Genomic DNA, 18,985 nt, shown 5'->3' on the forward strand with positions numbered 1-18,985 from the left:
AGATCAGTTTCAGGAGTATTGTCATCTTAACAACATTAAATCTAAAACATGAACACGGAAGGCCCTTCTATTTATTTAGATCTCCTTTAATTTCTTTCAACAATGTTTTCCCGTTTTCGGTGTATGAATCTTACACTTATTAAATTTATTTCTAAGTATTTTATTCTTTATGATGCTATTATAAATGAAATTGCTTTCTTAATTTCGTTTATGGATTATTCATTGCAAGTAGATAAAACATTCAATAGAATGTCCATTGCAGTTGAAACACAATTGATTTTTGCATGTTAATAGTGTATCCAATAACCTTGATAACTCAGTTTTAGTTCTAATAGTTTTTTTGTAGTTGCATTAGATTTTTCTATATATAAGTTCATGCCATCTGCATGAGAGATAGTTTTACTTCTTCCTTTACACTTTGGAAGCTTTTATTTCATTTTCTTACCTAATTACTCTGGTTAGAAACTCCAGTGCAATGTTGAATAGAGGTGGTGAGAATGCACACCCTGCAATTGTTCCTGTTCTTAGTGGAAAAGCGTCCAGTCTTCTCTTATAGTTTATGATGTTAGTTGTGGGTGTTTTGTAGATACCTTTTACCAGGTCGAAGAAGTTCCCTTCCCTTACTGTTTGTTAAGCATTTTTAGCATGAAAGGGTGTTAGATTGTTTTTTTGTTTTGTTCTGTTTTCTCCTGCATCTATCAAGATGAGCTTAGGCTTTTGTCTTACATTCATTTAATATAGTATATTACATTAATTAATCTTCAGGTGTTAAACCAATCTTGCATTCCTGCAATAATCCCACTGGTCATGGTGTATAATCCTTTTTATAGGTTGCTGCATTCAGCTTACCTATATTTTTGCTTTAACCTCTTAACTGCTTTCTACCGTGCTCCATATAGTCTATTCTTAGCCCTCTGCCTCCAGTCTTCTGATCATGCCATTCTTTCAAAACATTCCAGGGACTTCTTTCCCTCTCCAGAGTAAAAGCTAAAATCTTACAAGATCTGATTTGAATGAGCCTCCCAATTCTTCTAGAACACATTTCCTGGCACTCTCGACCTCATCTACTCTGCTTTTCCTATACTAGTCTCCTTGATATTTCTTAGAAATCCAAGAAAATTTGCACCTCAGGACATTTGCACTTGCCGTATTCTCTTCCTTGGTTGTTTTTCCCCCATAGGGCTTATTCCCTTACTTCCTTTAGGTCTCTGTTCAAATGTTGCCTCAAGAGAAGCATTTTTTGATCACCTTATAAAATAACAATGTTTTACCCCAAGGATGGCACAGTATTCCCCATTCTCTTTACCTGCTCTTTCTTGATAGCATATTTTACCATCTGACATTCCATATATGTTTCTATGCTTGCTTTGATTACTGTCTTTCCTCGAGTACAGCATAAGCGCAAGTAAATATATTTATATATTTATTGGACAAGTATTATTGATTTATTACTATGGGCAATGTTCTAAGTGCTGGAGATAAAATGAAAAAACAAAAACAGATGAAATCCCTGCCCTTATGGAGCTTATCTTTTAGTAGGGAGAGACATTCAATAAACAAATATAATTAAAATATGGAGTATGTCAGTAGCAATAATTACAATAGAGAAGGATTTTGCAAGAAATACGGAGGTCACTAATACTGTTGGTAAAAGCAGTTTTAACAGAAGATGGATATGAAAACCCAATTGGAATGGGTTCAAGTATGAATGAGAGGAGAAAAATTAAAAGAGATGATACAGAAAATTATTCTAGGGACCTTACTACTAAGGTGAATAGAGAAACGGGATATGAAGAAATAGCATATTTATACGTTGATCCAAACAGTTCCAATAGAGATAGAAAATAGATATTACGGGGAAGAGGTAAGATGGTGGAGGAGTAGGGGACCCCTTTTTCAGCCGGTCCCCCGAGTCGAGCTGGATAGGTACCAGACCAGCCTGAACATCCACGGAATCAGCCTGAGACGCAGGAAGATACATCTGGATCTCTACAAATGAACATCTCCAGCGCTGAGTATTGAGGTACAAAGCGGGGAGCTGTGAAACCACGCACAGATATCGGAAGATAAACGGAAGGGGGAGGGAGCCGCCACGTTTGGGTGCCGGGAAGCGGTAGCCACCTGCACGGGGGAGCTGGCGGGCTCGCGGACCAGCACGCAAGAGAGCGGACTGAGACCGTGAGCCGGGAGCCCGCGCCACCAGACTGAGGGCCAGAGCTTCAGAGCATGCGGGGCGGGGTAGCTGGCAGCTGGCGGCAGGCGGTGTTAGAAACACAAAGGACAGAGACGCGCCGGCCCTGGAAGTGAGGGCTGGGACGCTGGGTGTGGGGCGCACATCCCGGGACGCTGCAGGGTTGAGCAGCACCAACAGTAACAGAGTTAAAGTGGCCAGAACATCAGTGGAGAACGGTCCTCGATCGCTCTGTTCTGAGACAGAGGCTGAGATTCAGCCACTGCTGCTCTGACTCTCAGAAGAGGCACAGCAAACCGCCAGGGAAAGCTGCCAGAGAACAAAAGCGTGGAAATACTGGCTCAGAGAGTGCCCATCCCCATCCCCCCTCGCAGGGGACACGGAGACTCTACCCAAACAGGGTTGCCTGTGTATCGGCGCAGCAGGCCTCTCCCCCAGAAGGCAGGCTGAAAAATCAAGAAGCCCACATCCCTAAGATCCTTATAGAACAAGTGTGCACTGCCTGGGTCCCAGTCAATAATTTGGGCTCTGGACAACCCCACAACCTCTCCTCATGAGAATGATGAGAAGGAGAAATCCCCCCCAACAAAGAAGAGACCATGAGTCTGTGGCCTCTGCCACAGAACTAATGGATATGGATATAACCAAATTATCAGAAATGGAATTCAGAGTAACAATGGTCAAGATGATGTGTAGACTTGAAAAGAATATTAATGAAAATGTTAATGAGAATATAGAATCTCTAAGGGCAGAAATGGGAGCAAATCTGGCAGAAATTAAAAATTCTATGAATCAAATGCAGTCAAAACTAGAGGCTCTGATGGCCAGGGTGAATGAGGCAGAAGAACGTATTGGCAAACTGGAGGATGGGTTAGTAGAAGAGAAAGCTAAAATAGAAACTGGGCTTAAAAAAATCCAATCTCAAGAATGTAGGTTACAGGAGATTACTGACTCATTGAAACGTTCCAATGTCAGAATCATCGGCATCACAAGGGGGTGGAGAAAAACAGAGGTCTAGAAGAGATATTTGAACAAATTGTAGCTGAAAACTTCCCTAATCTAGTGAGGGAAACAAGCATTCGTGTCCAAGAGGCAGAGAGGACCCCTCCCAAGCTCAACCATGACAAACCTACGCCACGTCACGTCATAGTGCAATTCGCAAATATTAGATCCAAGGATACAGTATTGAAAGTGGCCAGGGCAAAGAAATTTCTCACGTCCCAAGGCAAAGGCATCAGAATTACGTCAGACCTGTCTACACAGACCTGGAATGAGAGAAACGGTTGGGGGGGGGCATTTTTAAAGCTCTTTCAGAGAAAAACATCCAGCCAAGGATCCTTTATCCAGCAAGGCTGTCATTCAGAATTGATGGAGAGATAAAGACCTTCCAGAATCGCCAGTCATTGACCTATTTCATAACCATGAAACCAGCCCTACAGGAGATTTTAAGGGGGGTTCTATAAAAGTAAAAAGGCCCCAAGAGTGATACAGAACAGAAAGTCACAATCTATAGAAACAAAGACTTTACTGGCAACATGGCATCATTAAAATCATATCTCTCAATAATCAGTCTCAATGTAAATGGCCTAAATGCTCCCATAAACGCCACAGGGTTGCAGATTGGATAAAAAGACATGACCCATCCATTTGCTGTCTACAAGAGACTCATTTTGAACCTAGAGATACATTCAGACTGAAAGTAAAGGGATGGAATACCATCTTTCACGCCAATGGACCTCAAAAGAAAGCTGGGGTAGCAATTCTCATATCAGACAGATTGGATTTTAAACTAAAGACTATAGTTAGAGACACAGAAGGGCACTATATTATTCTTAAAGGATATATCCAACAAGTGGATATGACAATTATAAATATCTATGCCCCCAACAGGGGAGCAGCAAGATACACAAGCCAACTCTAAACCACAATAAAGAGACATATAGATAAAAATACACTAATAATAGGAGACCTCAACACTCCACTATCAGCAATAGACAGACCACCTAAGCAAGAAATCAGCAAAGAAACAAGAGCTTTGAATGCCATACTAGACCAGTTGGACCTCATAGATATATATAGAACACTACACCCCAGAACCAAAGAATATTCATTCTATTCTAATGCCAGTGGAACATTCTCAAGAATAGACCATGTTCGGGGTCACAAAACAGGTCTCAACCGATACCAAAAGACTGAAATTATCCCTGCATATTCTCAGACCACAACGCTTTGAAATTGGAAGTCAACCACAAGGAAAAATTTGGAAGAAACTCAAACACTTGGAGACTAAGAACCGTCCTGCTCAAGAATGACTCGATAAACCAGGAAATCAAAATTCAATTTAAACAATTTATGGAGACCAACGAGAATGAAAACACAACGGTCCAAAACCTATGGGATACTGCAAAGGCAGTCCTAAGGGGAAAATACATAGCCATCCAAGCCTCACTCAAAAGAGTAGAAAAATCTAAAATGCAGTTTTTATATTCTCACCTCAAGAAGCTGGAACAGCAAGAGAGGGACAGGCCTAATCCATGCACGAGGAAGCAGTTGACCAAGATTAGAGCAGAAATCAATGAACTAGAAACCAGGAGTACAGTAGAGCAGATCAACAGAATTAGAAGCTGGTTCTTTGAAATATAAATAAAATTGACAGACCACTGGCAAGACTTATCCAAAAGAATAGAGAAAGGACCCAAATTAATAAAATTATGAATGAAAAGGTAGACGTCACAACCAACACCAATGAAATTGGAAGGATTATTAGAAACTTTTATCAACAGCTTTATGCCAATAAATTAAGCAATCTGGAAGAGATGGAGGACTTCCTGGAACCTATAAACTACCAAGATTGAAACAGGAAGAAATTGATTTTTTAAACAGGCCAATTAATTTTGAAGAGATTGAAACAGTGATAAAAAACCTTCCAAAAAACAAAACTCCAGGACTGGACGGTTTTCCTGGGGAATTCTACCAAACATTCAAAGAAGAAATAATACCTATTCTCCTAAAGTTATTTCAAAAAATAAAAACAGAAGGAAAGCTACCAAACTCATTCTATGAGGCCAATATTACCTTGATCTCCAAACCAGGCAAAGACCCCATCAAAAAGGAGAATTACAGACCGATTTCCCTAATGAATATGGATGCCAAAATTCTCAACAAGATCCTGGCTAATAGAATCCAACAGTACATTAAAAGGATTATCCATCATGACCAAGTGGGATTCATCCCTGGGATGCAAGGGTGGTTCAACATTCACAAATTGATCGGTGTCATAGATTTTATCCAGAAGGAAAAAGGCAAAAATCATATGATTCTCTCAATAGATGCAGAAAAAGCATTTGACAAAATACAGCATCCTTTCCTGATTAAAATCCTTCAAAGTGTAGGGATAGAGGGTACATTCCTCAATCTCATAAAAACCATCTATGAAAAGCCTACAGCAAATATTCTCAATGGGGAAAAGCTGGAAGCCTTTCCCTTAAGATCAGGAACACGACAAGGATTCCCACTCTCACCATTATTATTCAACACAGTACTAGAAGTCCTTGCAACAGCAATCAGACAACAAAAAGGGATAAAAGATATCCAAATCGGCAAAGAAGAAGTCAAACTGTCTCTCTTCGCAGATGACATGATACTCTATATGGAAAACCCAAAAGAATCCACTCCCAAACTATTAGAAGTTATAGAGCAATTCAGTAATGTGGCAGGATACAAAATCAATGCTCAGAAAGCAGTTGCATTTCTATACACGAATAATGAGACTTAAGAAAGAGAAATTAGGGAATCCATCCCATTTACAATAGCACCAAAAATCATACGTTACCTTGGAATTAACTTAACCAGAGACGTAAAGGACCTATATTCTAGAAACTATAAATCACTCTTGAAAGACATTGAAGAAGACACAAAAAGATGGAAAAATATTCCATGCTCATGGATCGGAAGAGTTAACATAGTTCAAATGTCCATGCTACCCAGAGCAATCTACACTTTCAATGCTATCCCGATCAAAATACCGAGGACATTTTTCAAAGAACTGGAACAAATAGTCCTTAAATTTGTATGGAACCAGAAAAGGCCCCGAATCTCCAAGGAACTGTTGAAAAGGAAAAACAAAGCTGGGGGCATCACAATGCCGGATTTCGAGCTGTACTACAAAGCTGTGATCACAAAGACAGCATGGTACTGGCACAAAAACAGACACATAGACCAGTGGAACAGAATAGAGAACCCAGAAATGGACCCTCAGCTCTTTGGGCAACTAATCTTTGATAAAGCAGGAAAAAACATCCGGTGGAAAAAAGACAGTCTCTTCAATAAATCATGCTGGGAAAATTGGACAGCTGCATGAAAAAGAATGAAACTTGACCACTCTCTCACACCATACACAAAGATAAACTCCAAATGGAGGAAAGACCTCGATGTGAGACAGGAATCCATCAAAATTCTAGAGGAGAACATAGGCAGCAACCTCTACGACATCGGCCAAAGCAACCTTTTTCATGACACATCTCCAAAGGCAAGAGAAACAAAAGATAAAATGAACTTGTGGGACTTCATCAAGATAAAAAGCTTCTGCACAGCCAAGGAAACAGTCAAAAAAAACTAAGAGGCAGACCACGGAGTGGGAGAATATATTTGCAAATGACACTACAGATAAAAGACTGGTATCCAAGATCTACAAAGAACTTCTCAAACTCAATAAGCGAGAAACAAATAAACAAATCCTAAAATGGGCAGAAGATATGAACAGACACTTTTCCAATGAAGACATACAAATGGCTAACAGACACATGAAAAAATGTTCAAAATCATTAGCCATCAGGGAAATTCAAATCAAAACCACACTAAGATACCACCTTACGCCAGTTAGAATGGCAAAAATTGACAAGGCAAGAAACAACAATTGCTGGAGAGGATGTGGAGAAAGGGGATCCCTCCTCCATTGTTGGTGGGAATGCAAGTTGGTACAGCCACTCTGGAAAACAGTGTGGAGGTCCCTTAAAAAGTTAAAAATTGAGCTATCCTATGATCCAACCATTGCACTACTGGGTATTTACCCCAAAGATACAGACGTAGTGAAGAGAAGGGCCATATGCACCCCAATGTTCATAGCAGCATTGTCCACAATAGCTAAATCGTGGAAGGAGCCGAGATGCCCTTCAACAGATGACTGGATTAAGAAGTTGTGGTCTGTATATACAATGGAATATTACTCAGCTATCAAAAAGAACGATTTCTCAACATTTGCTGCAACATGGATGGCACTGGAGGAGATAATGCTAAGTGAAATAAGTCAAGCAGAGAAAGACAATTATCATATGGTTTCTCTCATCTATGGAACATAAGAACTAGGAAGATCGGTAGGGGAAGAAAGGGATAAAGAATGGGGGGCAATCAGAAGGAGGAATGAAGCATGAGAGACTATGGACTCTGGGAAACAAACTGAGGGCTTCAGAGGGGAGGGGGGTGGGGGAATGGGATAGACCGGTGATGGGTAGTAAGGAGGGCATGTATTGCATGGTGCACTGGGTGTTATACGCAACTAATGAATCATTGAACTTTACATCGGAAACCGGGGATGTACTGTATGGTGACTAACATAATATAATAAAAAAACATTAAAAAAAAAAAGAAAATAGATATTATGGGAGACAGAAAATTGCCGAGCTGTGTCCTTTAGTAGTTTTTGAGAGAGGATGTAGTCTAGTTCCCAAGTGAAGGACTGGACTAGGAATATGGACTATATGGAGATGCTGTAGGTAAGTGGTATGTTTGTTAAATGAATGATTCACTGTTAATCATAATAGTAAAGTACTTGCCCCAGGAAATTCCAGCAAGTGGCCTCGCATCATGGGGCTTTCCCTGATCTCCTTTGTGAACTGAGATCATCTTTGTATGTAATATAGCCAACTAGGTTACAATCCACAATATTAAATTTGGATTCAAGTTCTGTCTTGTTCTCATTTTCTGAAGGCTGGTGCAACAATTCTTTTACTTGGAAGCATTTTAATGTGATGTATCAGAAAACCAACTCAAATTGTGTAAGTTTAAAAAACACATTCATGACTTGTATCCAACATTTGCACTTCTAGGAATTTACCCTATAGATACACTTGCACAAGTGTGCAAGGTTATATACACAAGGAGGTTCACTGCAGCATTAATTGTAAAACCAAAAAATGGAAATAACTCCAACGTCAATCCTTGGTTACGTCAACTAGGACAGATATACCATGAAACTCTCTTCCTTTATTACAAAGAGTGAATAACTTTGTCTAGAGGATACCTCTGGAATGAAAAGACTTCAAATTTTTACATCATAGAATTCTAATTATATACAATTTTTTACAACAAGCATGTGTCAATATATTAACTTCACCATTTAAAAAAAAACCATATAGGACACCTTAAAGATATGGTAATGTTTTATTTTATTTTTTTAAAAGATCTTATTTATTTATTTGACAGAGATAGCCAGCGAGAGAGGGAACACAAGCAGGGGGAGTGGAAGAGGAAGAAGCAGGCTCATAGCGGATGAGCCTGATGTGGGGCTCGATCCCATAATGCCGGGATCACGCCCTGAGCCGAAGGCAGGCGCTTAACCGCTGTGCCACCCAGGCGCCCCCTATTTTTTAATCTGTGTGGTGGGGCCACGGGTGTTCCTTGTATTAGAATTCGTCTTACCATACACATATTTGTAAATACCATTTTGTATCTATTCAATATTTAATAAAAAGTTATACCCATGTTATCTGATTATTTTCTTGTTGGTGATTTCTCTTTTGAAAAGGCTATTGCAGGGGCGCCTGGGTGGTACAGTCGTTGAGTTTCGATTTCTAGACTTCGGGACTGTGGCGCAATACATTTCTGTCATTTTAAGCCACTTCATTGGTGCCATTTTGCTAAAAGCAGGACTAGCAAACTAATAAGCCTGCCTTATATTTATAGTTATTATCAATATTATTGTGACATCAGACCATAGTCATCAATCAGATTCAACGTATTTCACACCACGAAACCAACAGACCCATCTCTCATTTGAGAGATCCTGTGAAATACAGCATTGGAAATGTCTGGAGGGACACTCTCCAAACTGTCAGCAGTGACAGTTCCCTACGAGGAGGGAAATCAGAAGCTTAGGTGCCTAGAAATGAGGGACTTTTAACATAGGGCCATCCTAAAAAAAACCAACAGATATTTGTTGCATCGTCAAGAAGAAAAAAGAATCCTATGCAGATTGGGAAGCCAACAGGAAAAGAGCAAAAAATTGTGTGTACATTTCACACGCTACTGAAATACTTACTATAAGTTAAGCTAGTGATAAAAAATGAACATGTGTGATTTAGGGCTCAGAGACCATATATATAGTTTGCAACAGTGTAATTATTGAAACATTCTCTTTTACTCTCAAAAGTGTTCCAGTTGGACGATAAATTATGTGGTTACCTTACTCATGTCTTTTCAGATCCTGGTTTCCTGTTCGAGTCACCAAGAAGGATTTTCATGTTCAAAGCCAAGTATATCAGCTAAGAACAGCTCAGCAAGCAGAGGTGCCGGGGAAAATTTTACTAGCAGAGAAAAGCAAACTCAGAAGCACTGGAACTTTTGAAAGGTATTCACCAATGCAATTTTTCAATTGCTGTGAAATTATCTTTTATCTTTAGGAACAAGGAAAATTTGCATTCTCTACAATATTTATGTATTTGAAACAGTAGAAAAATAATGCTTTTCTCACTATACAGTTGAATTACTTTACTTTTCCTTTCCAATCAACTTTGAGTAAAATTGGATTGGCAATCCAATGGTTCTGATGTTCTCCTCCCTTCCCCAAATGCCCGAGATTCCTGGCCTCTCATCTGAGAGGTACAGCTCTAATGCTGGAGACTTTTTGAGCTCCTTTATTAAATGCCTGGGTGTTCAGAGGAAGACGTAACTGAACGTTTTCACTGCTTTCTAGTGCAATCACATCATCTAATAAGGGGAGACCCCTGTGGGGAAATGGCCCTTAGTAAATGAAGTGATTGACTTTGCCCAACCTTTCATTTCACATTAGCGAAGAAAACTCACAAACCCCTTTCACTTGCTTTAGACTAATCCATGTAGAAAGACTGACTTAGTTACGAGGTAAACAGAGATATATATTTTTATTCATTTCATTCATTCATTCATTCATTCATTCATTCATTCATTCCGAAGAGCACATCTCATAGCTCTGCACCTCCAGGCTCAGCCTAGCGCCTAGCGCCTGGCACAAGGGCAATCCCTGAATATGAACTGAAGATCAGTGAAAAGAGCACTGTCCTGGGAGTCAGGAGGCTGCATTCTAGTCCTACCTCTACCAGGAATCTGCTCTGGTGTCCTTAAGGAAAAGAATTCAACATCTTGCTTTTGTCCCTTGTGTCTGCTAAACTGCAGAAAGAGGAACATGGGATCTTCTGTTTCATCATAGCACAAAGACTTAGAATTCAGTTAAGATCTATTTCCTTAAAATTATGTGCCAGTACTTAAGGTTATACAAGACTTACATCAGGAGTTTCTTGGGGTGCCTGGGTGGGTTCAGTGGGCGTCGGACTCTTGATTTTGGCTCAGGTCATGATCTCAGGGTCCTGAGATCGAGCCCCACATCCAGCTCTGTGCTGAGTGTGGAGCCTGCTTGAGATTCCCTCTCTTCCTCTCCCTCTGCCCCTCCCCCTGCTTGTGCACTCTCACTCACAAAACAAAACAAAACAAAAATAATAAAAAAAACAAAGAGTTTCTTATAGCAAGTGTTTCCGCCCGCATGGAGTCCATTCTCTGCTGAGGAAAACAGACTAGTCAGTCGATTACTTCAGCCTACAGTAAATGCTAAAAAGTGTAAAGAAGTAGAAAGCAGATGTTCCCCAAAAGGTATGGTGCGGTGAAGAGGGAAGAAGGGAGCCAGTGTAACTGACGAGAGTGGTAAACACTCAGCACACCACTCAAGGTTGTGAGCAATTTGATAGCAGGGACTGTGACTTATTCATCCTGTTTCTCCTGCAGTAAGAACATAGTAGGTTCGCAATTCATTGAATCATGAACAAAAAAATTTTAAACACACTTGTGCTAACAAAGGATGTATATTCATAAGCTTGCCTGTTGCTTTTCATTTTAACCAATCTGGTTATCCTTTTCTTCCATTTACTCCTTTAAAGAAAACAGACTTTTTATAATTTTACATGCTTTAAAACTTAAAGAATGTATTAATATTCTATCCATTTGGGTTAAGATAGTTTGGACAGGGGGCGCCTGGGTGGCACAGCGGTTAGGCGTCTGCCTTCGGCTCAGGGCGTGATCCCGGCGATCTGGGATCGAGCCCCACATCAGGCTCTTCTGCTATGAGCCTGCTTCTTCCTCTCCCACTCCCCCCTTGTGTTCCCTTTCTCGCTGGCTGTCTCTATCTCTGTCGAATAAATAAATAAAATCTTAAAAAAAAAAAAGATAGTTTGGACAGAGATTAGACTACAGTTACCTTTCTGTTACATGAAACCAGGATTTGCAGTGAAAATTAAAATGTAACTATAGCTGAGTTCCTTTTAAGTACTTAAAGAACAACTTTTTAGAGTGTCCTTCAGATAGTTCCACAATACTTATCAGAACTGCAAATGCATGAAACCTTTGATCCATCAGTTCTACTTTTATAAATGTATTGTATACACTTGCTCGATCTTGGAGCTGCTTTCTTACAGTGAGAGATAACAGCCTAAATGAATGAGGAGGATCTTTATTTACTGATCTGAAACCAAATTGCCAAGTAAAGCAAACAAAGGGTAAGACACTGTATGCACACACACATATGGCTTGTATATATACAAACTATTTCTGGAAGGATACACAAAAAACTGGTAGCTCTGACTGACTTTGGAGATGCAACCAACCGTGGGAAGGGGATTATTTATACCTTTTGGTCCTTTAAATTTTTAAATATTTAAAAACATGTTGTAATTCTGAATTCTATTTTAAAGATTTAAAACACTTTTTAATTAAAAATGTAAAATGCCTTCAGATCTACCCTTTGCTTCAAAGGAGAGAAATTGAATATCTAATTACCAGGGGAGCCGGGGAGAATGACTTTTCATTATCTACATTTTTGCCCCTTTTAAATTTTGTACCATGCATATTTAGGGGAAAGAAACCAAGTACCATAAAACATGTTAGAGCTTCCATATCACTTTTTAATTAAGTGATTAAATAAATTCCTAAAGACAAATTATAGTTAAAAATCATTGGGGCGCCTGGGTGGCACAGCGGTTAAGCGCCAGCCTTCAGCTCAGGGCGTGATCCCGGCGTTATGGGATTGAGCCCCACATCAGGCTCCTCTGCTAGGAGCCTGCTTCTTCCTCTCCCACTCCCCCTGCTTGTGTTCCCTCTCTCGCTGGTTGTCTCTATCTCTGTCGAATAAATAAATAAAATCTTTAAAAAAAAAATCATTTAAACCTTCATAATTATATATTCTAATTTTATTAGAATTCAAGCTGACCATCTACATCCATATCTTTTATGGTTTTGCTACTGATAGTAATTTTTCAAAACTGTCACTTACAGCTTTATACTTCTAGACATTCATATACTTAAGATAGTAAAGGCTTATTTTAAAATCATATTTCTTTTATTTAATCTTTAAGAGTAAATTGTAGAAACCACAGAATTAAGAGTGACGTGGTGTTCTCTGAAATAAAATGAATGAAATATGTAAATCCATTACCTGACAGGCCAGCTGTTGAATATATTCAACGTGCTCATTATATGATTACTTCTGATTGTCTTTCTAAGCTCTAAGCATCCCATTTGTCCAGAAGTTCAGGCTGAGAGGCTTTTCACGAATAATAGCTTGGCTATCAGCCTGCCAATCCCAACCATTCACTAAAATTCAGTCTTGAGAGTTTGCCAGGATTTATATGGCCCAAATAAAATTACCAAAGTGATTTTTCGTAGTTATATTATGCAGAGAGATAGGCTGTTCCTATGATGTATCCATAGAAATGATGTTGAATTCTTCATCAGTTCATATATGAGATCTAAATGAGATCGTCTTTCAATATTTATTTATTTATTTATTTATTTATTTATTTATTTAAAGATTTTATTTATTTGACAGAGAGAGACACACAGTGAGAGAGGGAACACAAGCAGGGGGAGTGGGAGAGGGAGAAGCAGGCTTTGCGCTGAGCAGGGAGCCCGATGCAGGGCTCGATCCAAAGACCCTGGGATCAGGAGCGAGCGAAGGCAGACGCTTAACTGACTGAGCCACCCAGGCGCCCCCATCTTTCAATATTTAAAGCAATGGCTCAGGCCCTCATATTGATTGGCAACGTTCACTATCTCCTGAGTCTGTCTATCTCGGATCATGCACGAATCCTAGACTCAGGCTTCCGCCTTCCAAATAGACAGTCCTGTCAACACCACCGGAAGAATTGATCAATCTGATAATTTCTGACTACACACTATTTTCTGCTACTGCTGTTCCCATTATGGCCACACGGGGACACTGTTGAGAAGTTGTGGTCACACTCCTTCCAAGCAGCATGAGGCCATGCATTGCTGCGGGTGTCCCAGTGTCCTAATAAAAATAGCTTACGCTGAGCTGGAACTCACTACGAGCCCGTGCTGTGTTGCGTCTAATCGCGTCATCTTATTTAAACCTCACAATATGCCTGTGAGTGTTGTTATCATCCTTATTTTATAGATGCAAAAACAGATGTAGAAAGATTAAGTAAAATGACCAAGACCACAAAGTAATAACTCTAACCCACGTTTGACGGACTTTCTAGTCACTGTGATTACACTCCATCCCCTCAATATGTTCATACTTGTTGACCTAGTAATTCCACTTCTAGGATTAGAGACGCACATAAAAGTTTACATTCAAGGCAGTATATAATGTAGGGATACTGGAGACAATCTAAAGCTTCAACAAGAAGACACTAGTTAATTTATAATCCATCCACAGATTAGAATACTAATAGATTAGTTTATTAAGTGAATAATACCAGCTAGTCATGGTTCTAAGCATTTTGTTTCTTTTTCTTTTTTTTTTTAAAGATTTTATTTATTTATTTATTTGACAGAGAGAGAGAGAGCCAGCGAGAGAGGGAACACAAGCAGGGGGAGTGGGAGAGGAAGAAGCAGGCTTCCCAGTGGAGCAGGGAGCCCGATGCCGGGGCTCGATCCCAGGAACCCAGGATCATGACCCGAGCTGAATACAGACGCTCAAGGACTGAGCCACCCAGGCGCCCCTAAACATTTTGTTTCTTGACTCAGTTAACCCCCCACAAAACCCTGGGATAGAGCTATTATTATATTTCATCTAGTCTAAGAGACCCATCATTCTAAAACACTCCTTTCTTTTGTGCACTGCTAAGAAAAATGCTGCCAGTTAACCTAGGACACAATGCTTTCTCGGTGTCATGGTGAGGCACACTTTGATTTCAGAGACTTTAAAATTGGGGGAAAATGTTTATCTCAGAATTGATCAAACAAGATATTATCATGTCTCATTTTATGGGTGAAGAAACTGAGGCACAGCGAAATTAAACAATTAGCTTGGGGTTAAAAAAAAAAGTCTGTAAGTAAAAGTAGAATAGTGGTCAGAGTGACCCCCCAATCCCAGTCTGGTCCATCTCTGTGTGTCTCTCTCCTCCTCTCTCTGAAGGAAAAAGAGAGTATTTTAAAAATAGTTGAAAAAACCCAGGGATGCCTGGGTGGCTCGGTTGGTTAAGCGTCTGCCTTCAGCTCAGGTCATGATCCCAGAGTCCTGGGATCATGTCCCGCACCGGGCTCTCTGCTTAGCGGGGAATCTGCTTCTCCCTCTGCCTGCTGCTCCCTCTGTTTGTACTTTCTTTCTCTGACAAATAAATAAATAAAATCTTTAAAAAATAAAAAAAATACTCCCCCCAAAAAAACCATCAAAGATCCTCAAAGAAAGTAATTCAGGCACTTTAGAATACACAGAGGACTTCTGGACAAGCCTGAAATCATAGGGAACATTTCCACCAGGACTATAAGAATGTCTTCTATTCAGTGAATTACCTAGAGCTCTGAGCTAGAGTTGCGTTAATGGAAAGAGCTCTGAACCTTCTTCACCACCCTCTGGAGTGCTTTATGTCAATGAGTAGGATTGACAACTTTTCCCTTTCCTGTAAGATTTTTTTTTCCTAAGCGATTGCTGCCGTTTGGGGAACATGAATGGTCAATTAGATTTAATCTCACCTACAAATGCTTGCAAACAAATGCTTTGAAAATGTGTGAACATCAGCTTTTGGAATGTGACACCACTGTGGCTGCCCTTTGACTTCCTCTACTCTAGCCTGAGGGTTTTTTCTTTTTTTTGAGAGGCTGGGCTTTCTATTGTTGGTCCAGGGACCTGATTCTTGCCTCTGGAGCATTTGGCGAGATTATGACAATACAGGAGTTCTGGGCTTTACCTGCAGATTTATGTAATCAGACTTCCTAGCGGTGGGATTCAGGAACCTGCATTTTTTACAAGCTGTCAGGTGTGCTGTAACTTGAAAACCTCCATTGAAGACCATCACTATGTGTGTGATTCCATGGAAGTCTACACTTTTCTGAAGAGGTTGTTATACCACATGAAAAACACCTCACGTGACCTAGTGATTGCTAGAGTTACTTTTCTCCCAAGAGAATGGGCTAGTGCTTTTTCACCATATTCAGAATACTACTACTACTACTAATAATAGCCCTATTTGCTAAATTTGCTTATACTAATTTTTTTACTCGGGTTACAAAGAGTTCTATGGATTCGCGTCTGTGTATTTTGATTGTAGAACCAACTTTAATATTGAGTTCTATGACCTTAGACCCTAACGAGCCCACGTACTCAGACATAGAGTCACCGGTGCAGAAATACTCATTTCCCTTCTTTTTTTTTTTTTTTTTTTAAAGATTTTTTATTTATTTATTTGACAGAGAGAGAGACAGCCAGCGAGAGAGGGAACACAAGCAGGGGGAGTGGGAGAGGAAGAAGCAGGCTCATAGCGGAGGAGCCTGATGTGGGACTCGATCCCAGAACGCCGGGATCACGCCCTGAGCCGAAGGCAGGCGCTTAACCGCTGTGCCACCCAGGCGCCCCTACTCATTTCCCTTCTTGCCACATTCAATACTAACTCATATCTTCTTTAAAAAGGAAAGGAAGAAAGAAGAAAGAAAAGATCCTTTGAAGAAGCAAGAGGGAAGGGAGGTGGCTTTGCCGTGTTTCTTTCCTCTGGGTGAGGCTCCCTCTTGGAGCCTCTGTCGCGGGCTCCTTTGCCCACCCGTCTGGGAATGCTGTTGCCACCAAGCTGCAGGAAGACTGTCTTCTTATGGACAGAAATGCCTGCCCAGGGCTGGAAGACAGAGCCTTCAGCCTCCAGCTGAAGACCGGTATCTGGGGACAGTGTGAGCCTACCCCTCTGGACGGAGCCCGCATTTTCTCCCCAGATCAAGCCACTTCTGCTTGGTCTGTGGCAACCTGGCTGGGTTAGAAAAAGAGAAGCCTGCCTGATGAGCGTCCTAGCTGAAGGCTCCAAGGCATCAAAATTTAGGCTTATCCCAGGGGCGCCTGGGGGGCTCGGTCAGTCTGCCTTTGGCTCACGTCATGGTCCCAGGGTCCTGGGATCCAGCCCCACATGGAGCTCCCTGCTCAGCGGGGAGCCTGTTTCTCCCTCTGCCTCTGCTGCTCCCCCCTGCTCTTGCTCTCTTTCTCTCTCCCTCAAAGAAATAAAATCTTTTTAGAAAATTTAGGCTTATTCCAGTCTGTCCCCATGGTCTAAAAACTTAAGTCCCCCATGCAGTCCCCTGAGACGTAAAACAAGCTTTAAGCTGATCTTTCTAAAGAGGCAGTTAAGACCTTCCTAAATCCTCTACAAGCTATGTAAAACTTTCAATAATCTCTTAGTTGGGTTTTTCCTTAAAAATGTCCTGCTTCTTATCAGTTTTAGACATTTTTCCAAGAACCCCAGGGAGATTTGCAGTGGGATAATCCAGTTTACATGGTAAAAATGAAACCACGACCACGTAGCTTATAATGCAACAAATAAAGCATACTAAAAGAAGCCCTGAAGAAAACCGGAAGGTTTGGTGTCTTAAAAAGAAAAACCACAGCAAGATGGCTTTGACCCACTGACTTGGTCCCCCAGGTTTCTCCACGAACTGACCCGGGGTTTCTGTTCCTAACCAGAGCCTTATTCAGGTGAAAGAAAAACCCAGCCCTCACCAAATTCTACTCTACTCCCCTTGCCTGGAAGATTGAAATGTTATCACTAGATGTGCCATTTTCCCCCTGTACTGTCTTACTACTTTCCCTATTCAAACTTTGGTATAATAACCATATTTACTAAGCATCCTCGTTTCCTAAATAAGGCAACTACAGCTCAGAAGGATTAAGCGGCTTTTCCGAATCACACAGCAAGTGAAAGGAGAAAAAAGAAAAGACATCAGACATCATGTAACACTAAAACGTTCTTTCTTTCACCCTAGACTTGCATCAGGAAAATAAGATCATGCAGGTGATTACATTTGATTACAGTGTATCCATGGGAGCTACAGAGAGCAACATTTCTTTGTTACTCTTCTGTAAAAGGAGCTGTGTGTTACAATAAGAGAGACAGGATTTGTGGGTCAAGAAAGTTAGCCTCTGAACATGGTTCTGTTATTTGCCTGTAACGCGACTCTGGCTAAGTCACTCCCTTGACCTCATTTTCATCCCTTATAAGTTGAAAGTGTTAGATGAAATCACCTCTATGATCTTTGCTTGCTTTGAGAATCTACCCACGCCAACTAATAACACAATTGAAGCGTGGATTTCAGCGACAAACAGCTATTCCTATATAGCAACTTTGGAGGTGACCAGGTTGCATTAGACATCGTTCTCTTCATGTGAGGACTGCATTCTCAGAAAAGTCCTCTCTGACCTGTTCAAGGTCTAGCCCATAAACATCTCTCACACCCCCTTACTTCCTCCATTCTATTCATTTCCTACACGGTGCTTGTCACAAACTGTACTCCTGCATGTGCCTCTTTCTCTCCGAGCCATAAAGGCCACTGAGTTTGTCCACTACTATTTCCCAGAAGCCAGAACTGCATACAACACACACTCAGGGATGTGTTGAATGAATGAATGAGTGAGCAAATTGCCTGTAAAATAGTGTGGTGGTTATTCTTTGTTTCTCACTTGTCAAGTTAATCTTAGGAGCAGTTATCCAAGATAAAGGCAACAAAATCTTCATTTTTGTGAATGACAAAGAAAATCAGAATGATATTCACTCAAACGTGGACAGTCGTTATCTCTGATCTAGGAAGCGGGGGTGTCCTGGGGGGTGTAAATTTCACTATCTCTATTTTTCTACATGTCTTGACTGAACATAAATTGTTTTGCAACCAGATTGAAGTTTTTAAAAAGTACAAGCTCTTGGTGTGCTCTCTAGTTTGGTGTTCTTCTGGGAGCAGGTAATATATAACCTGTGCATTGAGACGGGGGATTTATGGGGAACCATGTGGTATCCCTGGAGCTTCCCCATCTTTAATTCACTGGGGACAAAAAGATGTATCTCATTACACCAGCCCCCCCCCCCTTGGAAGCCTGGGTCCCAGACTATGCTCGTGAATCCTGGATCTGATGGGTGAAGTGGGGGAGCTGACCTGACAGCAATTCATTTAGCTAGGACCCCCTGATCCGTCACTCCATGGACAAAAAACAGCAGCAACTGGACAATGTGAGTTTTGTCCCTGGAAACCATTGATCCCCATACGTATCTCTTGAATGAGTGACAT

The sequence above is a fragment of the Ursus arctos genome, unplaced genomic scaffold (assembly GCF_023065955.2).
Source record: "Ursus arctos isolate Adak ecotype North America unplaced genomic scaffold, UrsArc2.0 scaffold_30, whole genome shotgun sequence".
NCBI lineage: Eukaryota > Metazoa > Chordata > Mammalia > Carnivora > Ursidae > Ursus > Ursus arctos.